This window comes from Rosa chinensis, chromosome 7, assembly GCF_002994745.2.
Source record: "Rosa chinensis cultivar Old Blush chromosome 7, RchiOBHm-V2, whole genome shotgun sequence".
In the NCBI taxonomy this organism is placed as follows: Eukaryota; Viridiplantae; Streptophyta; class Magnoliopsida; order Rosales; family Rosaceae; genus Rosa; species Rosa chinensis.
In genome coordinates, this window is record NC_037094.1 from 47,540,637 (window position 1) to 47,555,425 (window position 14,789).

Sequence of the window (14,789 nt, forward strand, 5' to 3'; positions counted from 1 at the left end):
GATGGAGGGGTGTGATTGGAGCTGTGATTTGAGAGTGCAGGGCTGGCGGGGTCTGAGTTTCTGATCAATGGTGTATAAAAGGGGGTCGGAGGAGAGAACGAGAGTGGTGGTGGTCAAGTCATTGGCGGCGGCGGTGGGGATGAACTCGGAGTGAACGGTGAAGCCTCAATCCACAATCTCAATTTGCTATAGGATTTGAAGTTTGGGGAACCAGAAACATCTGTGGTGCATGAAGGTGGATTGAGACGCAGCGGCGGTGTTTGATCAGCGATCGGCGGTGGGAATCAGACGAGCAAGATGATTTGAATCTTGATGATTCAAATCAGGGGAAGAAGAAACCAGAAAAGAAGAAGAAGAAGAAAGAAAGAAAGAAAGAAGAATAAAGAAAAAAGAAAAGAAAAGAAAGAAAGAATTTGAGGGTAAATCGGTCATTTTGTCTTCATTAAGTGACTCACGTGCAAAATTGGGAAAAATTCACCAACGGTGTCTGGACTCTTAGGGACTTTCAGAATGATACCTGAACTTACAAAGTTATCAATGTGATACCTGGACTCATTTTTTCGTATCAATGTGATACCTAAGGCCAATTTCCGTCACGGAGCATCCCTTAAGTGTCCAGACACCGTTGGTGAATTTTTCCCTTTTCCTTTAACTGAACTACCTTTTCGGGACACAGGAAATTGGACAATGAAACTTTTCAAGTCTGGACCTCCAGCTATACCTATACACAGAACGTATAAGTATTACAGTAAGGTGCCGATGGAGAACCACAAAGTAAATTTTTTTTTTCCGCCGTATTTGTCTCTCACCCATGTAAAGAAACCATATAAATATTGCAATGCACGGTTATTTCATGTCCATACTGCAATGCACGGTTATTTCATCTAGAGACCTTCAATTTGTGTTGTTCGAAAGGAAATATTGTTCTGCCTCTAATACCCTCTCTGCCTGAGATGATCCAGCTCTTTTCTGACCAAACAGATGTGGGTAGAAAATTCAGACAAAATATCCGAGCTTATAATAATGTGTTTGCGTTCACTTCAATTGGTGTGCATGTTGATGAATCCATTAATCTTCAAGGTCGTGGAATTTATACTTTCCGTGCATAAGGTTCTATATATCATAAGATTGGTGGGCTTTTACCAAGTGAAGGGGCGAGACCACGATATCTACAAGCTTACATCTATGACACCGAGCATGAACTTGACAATCGATTGTCTGAAAGTGTAGTTTTAGATAGGGCACTGGTTGAAAAGATACAACAGATATTGAATCACTATAATCCATTTGTCCATCAATTTCGAAACCTCGGACAGCGCCAAGACTTGCCCAATTGCAGGCTAATCATAAGAGAGCAGCCTTCTAATCAACGTCAGTATTGTTTACCATCTGCATCACAAGTTGCTGCTATTATAGTAGGAGGGGGCGACATCAATCTGAATGGAAGAGATTTAATTGTCCAAACAATTAGTGGAAGACTCTGGAATGTTAAAGACTCAGTCGAATATTACGACCCCATGCAGTATCCTTTGTTATTACCTTATGGAACATATGGGTGGGATATTAATAGTCATGATGAGAATGGAATACCTATGTCATGTTGCGACTATTATGCATATATGTTACAGGTTAGTACATTTTTTTTTCCACTTTAGTTCCTGTTGCATTAAATGAAAAAAAAAAGTCATACTTAAACACCTGCTAAATAAATTAAAAAATTGATTGTGCAGATGCGCCCAGGTGATGAAAATCCTCTACTTCGAGGCGGACGGCTCCTACAACAGTATGTTGTAGATAATTACGTGAAAATTGAATCACAAAAACTCAGATGGCTTTGCAGTAGCCAAGATACAATTAGGAAAGAATTTTATCAAGGACTTCAAGACTCTTTTATTGCAGGGGAAAACAATGCAGGTAAGAATTAATATTTTACTTTCACCTATATATCAGATATGTAAGTTTTTCAATTGTACAGTTGTAGAAATATTTAATATAGATCACATTTTCTTAGGTAACGTCGGTCATAGGACAATTCTGCCATCATCATTTGTTGGAAGTCCACGTGATATGTACCAACGGTACCAAGATGCGATGGCTTTGGTTCAAAAGTATGGCAGACCAGATTTGTTTATCACTATGACATGTAACCCGAATTGGGAAGAAATTAAAAGTGAGCTACTCCCTGGACAAACATCACAAGATCGTCCAGATTTAGAGGTCAGGGTATTTCATTCAAAACTTGAGCAACTAAAAGAAGACATCATCACCAAAGGGGTATTGGGAAGAGTTATTGCTCATGCTTTCGTCGTTGAATTTCATAAACGAGGCCTACCACATGTACACATGCTGGTCATGTTGGATGAAAATGATAAGCTTAATAACCCTGAAGATTATGACAGCATTGTTAGAGCAGAAATACCAGATAAAGATGAAGAGCCTCAACTTTATGATCTGGTGTTGAAACATATGATTCACGGTCCATGTGGAACCTTAAACCAACAGTCTTCATGTATGAAAAATGGGAGATGCAATAAAAGTTATCCAAAATCATTTGCAAATTTCACTGTGCAAGGAAACAATGCATATCCTATATATCGAAGACGAGCAAGTCGCTTACCAGTCCCTCTACGTAGATCTGGAGACACAATGGCGGATAATAGTTGGGTTGTTCCTTATAACCCGTGGTTGTTGCTACGGTATGATTGTCACATCAATGTTGAAATTTGTGGGAGCATAAAGAGTGTCAAATACTTATATAAGTATGTCTACAAAGGTCCTGATAGAGTTGCAGTTCAAGTGCAATCTGACCCGGAGTTCGATGAAATAAGACAATTTGTCGATGCAAGGTGGGTTTGTGCACCAGAGGCTTTATGGAGGATATTTAAATTTGTAATGAACATAATATATCCAACAGTCGACAGATTACAAATACATCTTCCAAACATGCAACAAATCAGATTCGATGCAAAGGAGACTGTAGAAGACATTCTAGCAGATGAGCATGCACAGAAGTCTATGCTTACTGAATATTTCACCATGAACCGTATGGATTCGAAAGCAAGACGATATCTGTATCGAGAATTCCCTCAATACTATGGGTGGGATAGTAAGCACAAAGCTTGGGTGAAAAGAAGGAACAACTACAAGGTAATTGGAAGAATATACAGTGTTTCATCCTCAAAAAGTGTGAAATTTTACCTACGTGACCTTCTTAATCATATAAGAGGACCGAGATCATTTCGTGATTTGCTTCCTATTAATGGAGTTCTGCAAACTACTTTTAAGGAAGCGGCAGAGAAACGAGGTTTGCTGGAAGATGACAATAGCATCCGACAATGTCTGTTAGAGGCCTCTGCAATTAGAATGCCATCAGCTTTGAAAAGATTATTCGTCACAATTTTGGTGTATAGTCAACCAACTGGTGTTCGAAGATTGTGAGATGAATTTTATCCTTTCATGGTTGAAGATTATTCTTCTTCAAGTGATATTGTCGATATTTCTGTCAGAAACAGGGTACTTCGAGATCTAAACAGAATGCTAGAACAATGTAATAAGGGCAATGGAGAATTTGATCTGCCTGAAATGACAAGTGAGCCAGAAGATAGTCTAGGAATACCGAGATGTATTGAAGACGAAATTTCTATAAATATCCCGCAAGAACATATTGATGCAATTGACCACCTTAACAACGACCAAATGATTGCATTCAACACCATAATGGCCGCAGTTGAGGGAAGATAAAGTGCATTATTTTTTATTGATGGTCCTGGAGGTACTGGGAAGACGTACTTATATCGTGCATTGCTAGCAAACTTGAGAAGAATGAATCATATAGTCTTAGCCACAGCATCATCTGGAATTGCTGCAAATTTATTGTCCGGCGGGAGGACAGCTCACTCTAGATTCAAGATTCCACTCAATGTAGATGCATCATCCATGTGTTCCATAAGTAAACAGTCTGCACTAGCACGACTGATACAAGATTCCACTGCAATTATTTGGGATGAGGCACCTATGACACATCGACATGTGTTTGAAGCACTTGATCGAACATTTCGAGACATAATGGATGTCGAATTACCATTTGGTGGAAAGATAATGATTTTTGGGGGAGATTTTCGTCAAGTTCTCCCTATTATTCCTAAAGGAACGAAGTCTGAACTCATTCAAGCCTCCATTGTGAAAGCAACATTTTGGGCACAAACAAAGATATTGAGATTGAGGCAGAATATGAGATCCATAAATGACCACCAATTTGCAGAATTTCTACTTCGTGTTGGCGATGGGAGTGAACAAGTCATTGACGGCAAAATGATAAGATTACCAGAATGCATGGTGGTTCCATGGGAAAGTGACCAATCTATCAATCAAATTATTGATGAAGTTTTCCCCAATTTGGGTGATCATGTAAATGATGCAAGATATATGGTGGACAGAGCATTGATTACTCCTATAAACGATGATGTGGACGTGTTGAATGAAAAGATAATCAATATGTTTCCAGGTGAAGAAATTACATTGTACTCATTTGACTCTGTTGAAGATGACATGAGAAATTTGTACCAACCTGAGTTTCTGAACTTAATAACCGCAGGTGGGCTGCCACCCCACAAGTTAACTTTGAAAGTAGGTGCTCCAATCATGCTTTTAAGGAATATTGACCCTAAATTGGGATTGTGTAACGGTATTAGATTGTTGTGTCGTGGTTCGTACCAAAATCTGATTGATGCTGAGATACTAACAGGACAGTTTGCTGGGACTAGAGTTTTTCTATCAAGAATTCCTTTGAAAAGTGCAGAAAATGCTGGGCTACCATTTCAACTAACAAGAAAGCAATTTCCAGTCAAACTGAGCTTCTCTTTGACCATAAACAAATCTCAAGGTCAGACTATCCCACATGTAGGTGTTTACCTCCCAGATCATGTTTTTAGTCATGGACAATTATATGTTGCATTGTCGAGAGGAGTATCAGAGTCAACCACAAAAGTTCTGGTTAAAAAAGGATCCATAGTTGGTGAAGATGGCGTATTTACGAAGAATGTCGTATTTAAAGAAGTTTTGCTTCATTCAAACATAAATGATCGATCGTCTTCATAGGTACATCAATATTTTAATTGATTATAAACATACATATTGGATTGAATTTTTTTATATTACAATCTGTAACTTTGTGTAATTTTTTCTATTTGTAGGAATGGTTAAGACAAAAGCTTTAGGAGATGTGTTTCCATATTTTCATGCGGTTGGTACATGAAAACAATCAATAAAATTGAACACTTCTTATCTCAGTAAACTTATTTTGAAAGAGTGGAACAAAAAGAAGCATACACAGTATGTACTCTTAAGCTCTGTTTCTTTTCCATTAAATATGTTTTTATTTTTGTGGTAGTTAATCAATTCCAATACTTTTAATCTATGTATATGTTTTTGTACAGAGTTTTATGTTTTTTACTAATGCACTGCGCAAGACATATACAATATTTTATAATATTTGTATGGGGTTAGAGTTGGTGATATGCCATACAAAAATTATACTGCACTCATGAGTAACTTTCAAACATGCGTAGCAAGAAAGGAAAGATAATACGCACGCGCGAGCGCGGCCCTTCCACACGCGCATCGCGCGTGCAGGAAGGCTAGTCTTATATAATTAAGTTCATTCTTGAGGGAATGGTTAAATTTTTGAACTACCATATATGCCCTCATATAATATAGAGATTAATAAATAAATTATTTCTATACGGGGATAAGATAGTCAATTGACTATATCATATTTAAAAAAATTGCAATACTTCTCATGAAAAAATGAGAAATTTTCCCAACATTAGAACTTCAAAAGAGAAACTATTGTAACTTTTTAAATTTTAAAAAATAAAAATCTTATATAATTAAGTAAATTCTTGAGGGAATGGTTAAATTTTTGAACTACCATATATGCCCTCACATAATATAGATATTAATAAATAAATTATTTCTATACGGGGACAAGATAGTCAATTGACTATATCATATTTCAAAAAATTGCAATACTTCTTATGAAAAAATGAGAAATTTTCCCAACATCAGAACTTCAAAAGAGAAACTATTGTAACTTTTTAAATTTTAAAAACTAAAAATAAAAGCCAATTGACATGTGCGGAGCACATGTTAAGGGGCTAGTAGAAAATTATGCGCAAGTGTTATTCTAAGGTTTTAATTGTTCATTAAGCCGCGTTATTTTTTTGTGCTCGTAAGGTCATTTTAGACTCAAAACTCGTTCGATTCTGATATTCATTTTCTCAGAGGTGACAATTTTTCTCTTTTTAGTGAAATGAAGTTGATACTACTTTATATTTAAATTTGATGGTCGTGCTCTCTCTCTCTCTCTCTCTCTCTCTCTAGTTTACCCTAACTTAGCTAGCTTCCCAATTTTCTTCCATCGATGATTTTCTAGATTGTTGAAGTTCGTTTCTCTGAGTTTGAAATTTGAATTTCATCATCGAGGTTTGATTTCATCTCTTAAAGTTGTTTTCGACATGTAATCCAATTGCTCCGCTTTTTTTTTTTTATGATTGTTGATGTGTATGATTTATGTTTAAAACGATTGATTGAATTGAGTAGCTTATAGTTTTTGAACTTTTTAATTCAATTTGAATTTGAGTATTCTGTTTCTTTGTTGGCTTCTCAAGCTATTGCTTCTCTGCAAATTGCTCGAGGCAATTATTTTCCAACTCCGAGAACCACTTCATCATATTCTTGGTGTTGGTCAAGATACAGGTGAAACACAAAATCTGCCATAGTGATAATAGACGAAGTAACTTGGGTTATTATCAGAACAAGATCTTCACTATTCAGCAACTTTAAAAGCAGTTTACATCCCAACTCCCAAGTGACATAAATGAGAAATAGAATAAAGCAAAATAGTTGCTAGGAAAATTACATAATAGAGAAATTTACAGAAAAAAAGAACAAAAAAAAAAAAGAACACATACACACATATATTAGAATTGATGTAAACAATGATTTTCCAGCAGCAAGGAAGGTAAAAGACTGTCAAACAATTTTCTTCAACTTTATATTATAACATGATTCTCATGCATCTTTTGGAGCTGTTGTATGTATAAGTCATAGGCATTTTATCATATGACACCTTCATCTCAGCTCTTGAGAAGGCATCTCTGATTGCGGTGAAGACAATGCTAGTGATGGAGAAGAGGGAGATGGGGAATGGAGTAGCGGAAGCAACGGAATATTTAGTGAGTTCCATATTGTTACAGTTAGAACCGAAGGCTCTTGTTAGCTTTTGAGTGAGAGAGAGAGAGAGAGTGAGAGTGAGAGACGTACACGATTTATAGTGGTTTGTCTCCCGCCTTAATTAGTGGGAGACTACGTCCACTTGAAGTGTTGCACTATATGAGATTGGGTCTTATGGCCCAAATGGATTATAAAGTATGTAATGAGATGTTGAGTAAGTAGGATGGAGTCTCCTTTTCTAGGGAAGGGAGGCTCCTTCCTTTAAATTTTCTTCTATGTGGGACACAAAATGCCTATTCTAGTGTAGAAAGCTTCATTGTGAAACATATTGGCAAGGCCGAGAAGGTTGCTTCCCGATGAGTTCTTGGCCGCTTCCAAGTACCACGGGGTAGGTTGAATGTCAAACTGCGGAATGCATGTCGCGGTTAGGCCCCACCGTGGCTTGTGAGACCCCTAAGAGGCTAGTGTGTTACTTATGCTTAGTAAGATAGCAAACTAGTCATGCTAGTGGGAGGTATTTACAAGTCCCCGAAGTCCCTAAGTAAGCGGAGCCCCCGAAGTCCCTAAGTAAGCGGAGCTTCTTGGTTGGGGTGTTATACACATGATGTCATCAAACATAAGTGACGTCCAGGCGGCGCTTACCCCCTACAAGCCTCCGAAATCTGTAAGCAAGAAGGGACTTTATTTTAACCTCCAAAACAAAGATAGAAGCATGCGTGTGTAGAATGCTTGTTGTATTGGGCAACATATGTGAGTTGCTCCGATATATCATGTACGAATGTATGAGGTGCATTATACATCATGATGTATATATGTGAATGGCGCCGAGTGTGATTGGTTAAGACATATAAGTGCGAGAATGCACATGGTTGTGTGAGCATACTAAGAATGAGCATATGAAGTGCATATGATGCATAAATGAATGATGTGCGCAAGAAAATGAACAAGGTCAAATTGACGATGTTACGCCCGTGAGGCTTAAGTTGCATGAGTGTCGTGAAGGTAAGAGTTTGTGACTCATGAACAATGAACATGCAAACGTTTGTGTTAGCTAGGTATTCGCTTGTATTAATGGAACGTGAAAAGAATTCGATTGTTGCAAACAACAAATGGTAGAAGAATTCAATGTTTCATTAATGTGTATTATGTTGAGGAGATATGAGTGTAAAGCTCAGAAATGCCAAGAAGGTGTGAGCATAATACATGGGGTGCTGGGAAGGCAAAAACGTTAAAGCTTGGGGTTGCCGGGAAGGCAAGAGCATTAAAGCTCGGGGATGCCATGAGGCATTAATGGATAGCTCGAAGGTGATACCATGAGGCATGAGCATAACCGTTGCTAATTATGTTGCGCTGTATGCACGACTCCCGAAGTCCCCAATCAAAGAGGGTTTTCTTGCGGGGGTTTGATAACAAAGCGTGGCCTCGCTCCTGGCTATAGACCTCTTTACAGTTGGAAAATTATAGACCTCCGTATGGTCAGAAAATTGTTTGATGAGGGGAGCTACGTTTAAGCAATGGGCGTTAGGTAGCGAACCTAATCTTTGATACCTAAGCGTCAGGGGTTAACTACCAGATCAATGGCTGTCGTGGGCTGCGTTAACCTGTCACTTTATTCTTTCTTGGTGGAGAAATGCTTGACTGCATTGCCGCATAGCAATCATCGTCATTACGAGGCTTGATACAACATTGAACCACAAGAATTGTTTCTAGATCTGGGCAATATAATAAACCTTCTTATATAACATTTACTGTGGTCAACTTATAAAGCTCATCACCCTTACTGTAATAACCATCAATCAACTAGCACTCTTATAAATCATGACACCTAGCTACCCACTGCCACATTGAACCACAAGAAAGAGACTTATCAAGGATATACTAAAATTAAGAAAAATATTTTGGACACAATTTTTACCATAAGGCGCATGAAACAACTTGAAGATGAACTATCAAACGAATCTGCTATATATCGAATCTTATGATGTTGGATTTATGCATTGAAGGTCTGCTCCCACATGAAAAATTTGTCAAACTTTATCAATTGTATTAGCTTAGATAAATAAGTTTGAACGATTATGTTTCAGATGATAAAAATGATTATAAGTTCTAAAAAGATTAAAACTGATTTACAACAAGAACTTGACACAGAGAAGAACTTGACGCAGAGAGAAACGTTGACGAGAAATCACCAATATATATATATATATATATATATATATTTTCTGGAGCTAATAGACAAGTTATTTGGCCTAATCCCGTATTTATATAAAAAAATTAATAAACAAATAAAGTTGGACTTCAGCGTGATTTTTGTGATTAGAATTGTGTAATTTTTGTGAATTTTGGATTTTGTGGCTGGCTTGGATGGGTAATTTTGCGGGGAAATGATCATTTACCCAATTTCAGCTTCAAAATTGCCCACTTGCTCCACTAACAGTTTTTCTTAGGGATTATTTCCCTAATACTCGATTAATTCTTTTTTATTCTTTTTATTTATTTTTGTGACTTTTTTGCCCTCTCCTTCTTTCTCACTTAGAGAGAGAAGTCGTCGGATACCTTGCCGGACTCCGGTGACCAGTGGACTGCCGCCGACTCCGGTGATCGGAATCCGGCGGCCGATGACCGGAATCCAGCGACCAATGACCGAAATCATATTATTGCCCTCTCAATGAATTGCATAATCTCCCAAAACCAAAATGAATACACTACAGGCACAATTGATCAATTATTATGCATATTATTGCCCCCTAAGAATCATATTATTGCATTGTTGAACAGATAGTAGATCATTGGCCTCCAATACAAAGTCCAATGTCTCTACTGCCCCCCAATAGACCACCAAAAATGCACTATTTTGTAGGATTCACAGATAATTTGACTTTAATACACAAAACAACAGGTAACTTATCAAAACACCACACAATAGTGATCCCTGTCCCTCATTTCAAAGTCTACTGGGGGCCAATAATGTGTCTACTGCCCCCCAGTAGACCATCAAACAAACCCCACAGTTACATTGCAATGTCAGACTACTCACATTGTTGAACAGATAGTAGATCATTGGCCTCCAATCCAATAGACATTCAAAAAAAAAAAATGCTATTCCTTGCCAAAAACAAGAACTGAACAACAATACGAACAACGCAGCAACCGGAGTAATCCATATCACTCCTCCGGAGACACCAGCATGACCAACAACGAAGGCCCACAAACGAGCTCCACAATATCGCTGGGAACGAGCTCATTGGCCCCCTAATTTTTCATCTTCTTCCCATCCCTAACCACCGCCGCTGCTGTGATTGAATCTCCTTCAAGGCCTCCGGCAGTTTCTTGGCATTGCTCTCCTGCCAGATTCAGATGATCGCGTCGACGATCAAGATGAGGAAGATGACTAACCCGCTGGCCGAACGTCTGTGTTGGATGAGGAGGCAGAGATTCGGTGCGGCATCGACGCCAGGGTGAACAAGGAAGAGAGAGAGAGGCAGTCAAACGAACGTATGCGTTGGATGAGAAGGCGGAGATCCAGTGCGGCATCGATGCTTGCGTGATCAAGGATGGGAGAGGGAGCTGGTCGAACGTCTACGTTGGATGAGGAGGCGGAGATCCGGTGCGGCATCGACGCCGGCGTGAACAAGGACAGGAGAGGAAGAGATAGAGAAAGAGAGAGAGAGAGAGGGAGATAGAGTCTGGGATGAGAAGGGGAGTCGAGAGAGAGAGAGAGAGAGAGTGTGTGTGTGTGTGTGTATGAGGGTAATACTGCCACACACTGTTGGATTGGGTAGATGGGGTGAAAAAACTCTTAGTGGAGTAAGTGGGCAATTTTGAGTCTAAAATTGGGTAAGTGGTCACGGCCCCGTAATTTTGCTGGTTTGAATTAGACAATCCACATGTTTAAATTTGCGCTTTTTGGATTTGTGTAGTTGTGTATTAGATAAAGCAGAAAGAGGATATATTTAGTGTACATTTGATGGAAAAACATATAGTTTTGAAATATGTTGAGAATTTATATAGTGTACATTTATGGTAAATGATGAGAATTTTTTTTTTTGAAAGAAGCGCTGGTGCAGCTGCCCTCAAGCCTTGATTAGTGAAACTGTTGAATACAACGGGGGGACATTGAGCCTAAACCCCTGATTACAATAAGCAACTAAAGTATGTCCTGAAATAATATCAGGAATCTCTACACAATTCTTGTATTCTAACAAGCACCAACTAGCAAAGAGCGCTCTACTGGCTGCTCCATTTGCTTTGAAATAGCAGTGACATAACGGAAAGAAAACTCGATATGTAACACGATTACAACGTAGCATAATTGCCAGCTTTAGCACAGCTTTCCTACTATGTTGCCGCCAGATGATAAATCCGACGACACTTAGCTTCATCCTGCCACTAGGAGGTTGTGACCATTTGACAAAGTAAGGAACTAGCCGCCAACCTAGAGCAGACAAGGCACTCTGAGTGCACACACATGCAAATAGCCCGACTAGCCCTATGCAACACAAATAGGGACTTATTGCTCGCAAAATGCGCAAAACAACTGAAAAACATAAAATAATAAAAACAATAAATAAAATAACAGCCTGGGCAAGGCCCACAAAGTGAGTCCAAACCCAATTTACTGCCCAGCTCAGGCCCACAGGCAGCACCCAAGCCCAGACAACCAAAAATGAAAGGGATCCAGCCCTCCCGGCCCAAATCAGTAGCTGCAGCGCCATGCTACCATAACCGCCTCCCCCCCAACACGCCTCTGTCGCCTTCTGACATTCGCCGGACAACTGCAAACATCTCAGTCCACCCACCACCCGCCATGGCATGGAAATTCTGCAACCTGAATCGGAATGAACGTCCGAGCACCGCCAGCCAACCCAACCGGCTGTCGATCCAACCAGCCTTTAATCTGATCCAGCCCACCGATCATTGATTGCCACCAAAAGCCGCTCCGACCCTGCAAATCCCCATTTCCCCTCCGATCCTAGCCCACATCCTCGAGACAACCACTCCCGTCGACTGAGAGAGACAAAGGTTGACGGAGCAGAACTCCTTTCGATCCAATCCTCCGAGCTTGAGGCACCTCTCTAACACAAACCACCCGTCCGACCTCACCCACCATGTGCCGGTTAGGCCAGAGGCCATCGCCGGCGCCGGGGCGCAGCCGGACAGGCACTCGTACAACAAGCGGCGTCCTCTAGGGTTTTTTCTAGAGAGAGAATTTAGAGAGTATTCAGTTTTTTTTTTAAACTTTATTTTGAGATAATAAAGTGGGGGTAAATGATGAGAATTTATATGTTGAGATATTGTTAGTGATCTAGTAATTATTTACATATTTTCCAGTTATGGCACCAAAAAGTCGGATGAGTAGGAAAAACAAAATTGTTGGAAAGTTTTGAATGTGATGAGAATCTGAATGTGTTGCACAGATTTGCATCTTCATGTTCAGAATTGTGCAAACACATTCAAAACTTTCCAACAATCTTTTTTTTCCTACTCATCCAACTTTTTGGTGCCATAACTGGAAAATATGTAAATAATTACTAGATCGATCACTAACAATATCTCAACATATAAATTCTCATCATTTACCACAAATGTACACTATATAAATTCTTAACATATTTCAAAACTAGGATGGAACATCAACAAATTTGCATGTGATGGAACATGAAGATGCAAATTTGAATTGTGCAAATATACAACTAAGATTAATCTTATGAATCCTACCTTTCCAGATTGTATCAATGAGCCAAAAAACACAATAGTAGAATCATGAAAAAAAAAAAAGATTGTTGGAAAGTTTTGAATGTGATGGAACATCAATAGATTTGCACAATTTTGATCATGAAGATGCAAATCTGTGCAACACAATCAAAACTTTCCAACAATCTTTTTTTTTTTTCCTACTCATCCGACTTTTTGGTGCCATAACTGGGAAATATGTAAATAATTACTAGATTACTAACAATATCTCAACATATAAATTCTCATCATTTACCACAAATGTACACTATATAAATTCTCAACATATTTCAAAACTATATGCTTTTCCATCAAATGTACACTAAATATATCCTCTTTCTGCTTTATCTAAATACACAACTACACAAATCCAAAACAACGCAAATTTAAACATGTGAATTGTCTAATTCAAACCAGCAAAATTACCCATCCAAGCCAGCCACAAAATCCAAAATTCACAAAAATTACACAACTCTAATTACAAAAATCATGCTGAAGCTCCAAACTTGAAGCTCAGACAAATTCCAAATTCCTAAAACGGCAATGCATGACGTGAAAAATGTACATGCAAGCAGCCAATCGGAACAGAGATCATGTAAGAAGAGCACGTACGAGTGAGGCCACCTGAGAGAGAATCGGAGCTCCAAAATCCACTGCAAGAGACAACAAAGAAGAATGAGTCGCATTCACTCTAACCTGGAAACAAGGAATACTAGGTTTTAACCGAGGGAGAATTAGGTTGTGGTGGACAAAGAATCCCAAAAGCCACCTGATAATATTGTGCACTTTTGCAGAGTGAAGGAAGACGACAATTGTGTAGCAGTTTGAGAGCTTCAACGACAGTGATATGACATGATTATAGCTTTGGTCTAATTTTGGCAATTGACACCTCACTCAAACTAATTTTTATTTTTTGTCTGAATTCCGATTTTATTTATTTATTTATTTTATTTTTTATATAAATACGGGATTAGGCCAGTTAACATGCCTATTAGCTCCAGAAAAAAAAAAAAAATTGGGGATTTCTCGTCAACGTTTCTCTCTGCGTCAAGTTCTTCTCTGTGTCAAGTTCTTCTTGTAAATCAGTTTTAATCTTTTTAGAACTTGTAATCATTTTTATCATCTGAAGTATAATCGTTCAAACTTATTTATCTAAGCTAATACGTTTGATAAAGTTTGACAAATTTTTCATGTGCGAGCAGACCTTCAATGCAAAAAGGCAACATCATAAGATTCGATAAATAGCAGATTCATTTGATATATCATCTTCAAGTTTTTTCATGTGCCTTACGATAAAAATTGTATCCAAACAATTTTTCTTAATTTTAGTATATCCTTGATAAGTCTCTTTCTTGTGGTTCAATGTGGCAGTGGGTAGCTAGGTATCATGATGTATGTGATACCCCAGAAATTCGTTATTAATTCATAAATGTTTCTTGGAATTAATAAAGTGTTCATTTGTACGATTTCGTGGTTCGAGGGTGGAGTGGAATTATTTCAGACGAATAATTATTCAAAGTGCACGTTTTAGGGGGTTACGAAGTTTGACTTTTTATATGTTTAGATTCTGTGAGAACTTCCTTCACGAAAGTCATAGAGCGCGTCGATACGAGTTCGTGGATATGCGGAACGCGAGAATTGGAGTTTGTATGAAGAATTTATGGTCATCAGAACATTTTGGGATATATAGGAAAAATCTGAAAAAAATTATCAGAAAATCAGAATTTCCGAAAAGGGAAACTTTTTCTCTCTCTTCGGTCCCGAGCCCAGTTTCGCCTCCTCCCTTCGCCGGCCGATTTCTCGCTCTTCCGGCCACCTTTTGC

General features: G+C 38.6%; 1 protein-coding gene and 1 pseudogene across 1 annotated transcript in view; one reads left to right on the forward strand and one right to left on the reverse strand.

Moving 5' to 3' along the window:
- Positions 1-14,789, reverse strand: part of LOC112175597 (disease resistance protein RGA2) — a 72,919-nt gene that overhangs the window by 22,151 nt on the left and 35,979 nt on the right. The window lies entirely within an intron of this gene.
- Positions 2,344-5,097, forward strand: LOC112178035 (annotated as a pseudogene).